Source organism: Aedes aegypti, chromosome 1, assembly GCF_002204515.2.
Source record: "Aedes aegypti strain LVP_AGWG chromosome 1, AaegL5.0 Primary Assembly, whole genome shotgun sequence".
Taxonomy (NCBI): Eukaryota; Metazoa; Arthropoda; class Insecta; order Diptera; family Culicidae; genus Aedes; species Aedes aegypti.
The window spans coordinates 243,291,396-243,293,024 of NC_035107.1; the positions used below are offsets into that span (position 1 = coordinate 243,291,396).

Here is a 1,629-nt window from a genome sequence, read left to right on the forward strand (position 1 = left end):
TATTAGTAGTTAACATTTCTGAAAAGTTTTGTCATCAAAGGTTCTGCTTTTCACTTAAGGAACCGAGCCCCTGACTTCACAAATGCTTTAGAAGTTCAAAATATGGCTTAAATGTGTTTTTTGGAGTTTATCATTGGAATTTCAATTTTCTGCTGAGTCGAATATCTTATGTTTTTAGGTCAGTATTATTGCAAAGAAACAAATGGAGGTTCCGAAAAAATGTAGAATTTATTTCTGAGCTATGCTTAATCTGAATGATTGTCTCTAGCATCAAGGGTCATATTCTAGTCTCAAGATGAAAACATTTAACTTGAAAAACATTAAAAATGCATAACCTTGAAAGCTATTTTACTTTAGTCTAATGGTACTAAATTATTATATTATACTAATCTCAGCCAAACTATACAAAAATCAAGCGAAAGAGTATGAGAACATACTAATCTTCTCAGCTGTCCTGTGATAGCTTACACTAGCATTTAGCAAAAGATAAATGCTTTTGAATACATTTTCCGTGTGAACGAGCTTTCTAGCGACAGAAAATAGATTTGAAGGCAAAAGGCGCATGCGCTTGCTGTTTCTTGAGGTTGAATGTGTTCATCGAGCAATAAATTCACTGCCTACCTCTGATGGAATGATAGTGTGTGAAGTTGTTGGTTATAAGGCGGGGGAAAATAATGTTATAAAGGTGTGTCACTGAATGGTGAAACAGAGAATAGGTATACATTTCATAGCAATTTGGTATTGACAATACTTCCGAAAATTGTTTTGAGTAGATGTGTTTCGATTTCAAAATAGGTAAATCAAACTCAGGCACTGAGAAGCAGTTTTTTGCAATGGATTTGTTTGATGTGCTTTTTTGGACAATGCAAATTGGGTATAACTTTTACCACAAATTACCAATCTGTTTAAATTTATAACCTAAAACTGTTACGACTTACTATACGATCTATTTTATTTATGTGATTCTAATAAAATTCAGTAATGAATAAGGCTTAAGCATTTAAATATATATCTGAGCAGCACGATTTTCACAAGGCTCCATAGCTCAGTTGGTTAGAGCGTCGTGCTAATAACGCGAAGGTCGTGAGTTCGATCCTCTCTGGAGCCAGTAGTCTTTTTTATGCAGACGGTTAAATTCTTGTAGGGTAGAAGCTCCGATTTTAGCGCTAAACGTACTCAGAGCGACTATTTCAAAAACGCATCAGTATGAAAATATAATAAGCCTGACCAAAGGCGAGAATGGTTTCTGCGCAGTTCCTAATTTTCCATACATTTATACACAGTGCTGGGAATGGTAATAATAGTAGGCTTGATTTTTTGCGAAAATCACGTGGCTCTCCTAATACAGTAGTTCAAAATTGTGAATCTCATAAAGTAGCCTATGTTGAGTACATGAATTTCCTAAATGAGGAGTGTCATTGAAGGCTGAAAATGCGGGAAATGCAACGGGAAATAGAACATTTTTCTACAGTAGTTTTGGGTTGCCCTTAGCAACGGGTGTTTTGCTATTTTCAAGGCATTTTGCCTACAGCTGCGATACGCGTTAGTTTCACTGGCTCCGGTGACTGTGATTTGCTACGCTTGCCTACTGTAGTGTTAATCTCAGAGCTTTTCCCAACTCCGTTCATA

The 1,629-nt window shown here is 36.0% G+C and overlaps 1 non-coding gene across 1 annotated transcript; it reads left to right on the forward strand.

Annotated features, from left to right (window-relative positions):
• Positions 1-1,034: 1,034 nt before the first annotated feature.
• Positions 1,035-1,108, forward strand: Trnai-aau. Its single transcript has one exon. It is a non-coding gene; the product is annotated as a tRNA-Ile (tRNA).
• Positions 1,109-1,629: the final 521 nt, after the last annotated feature.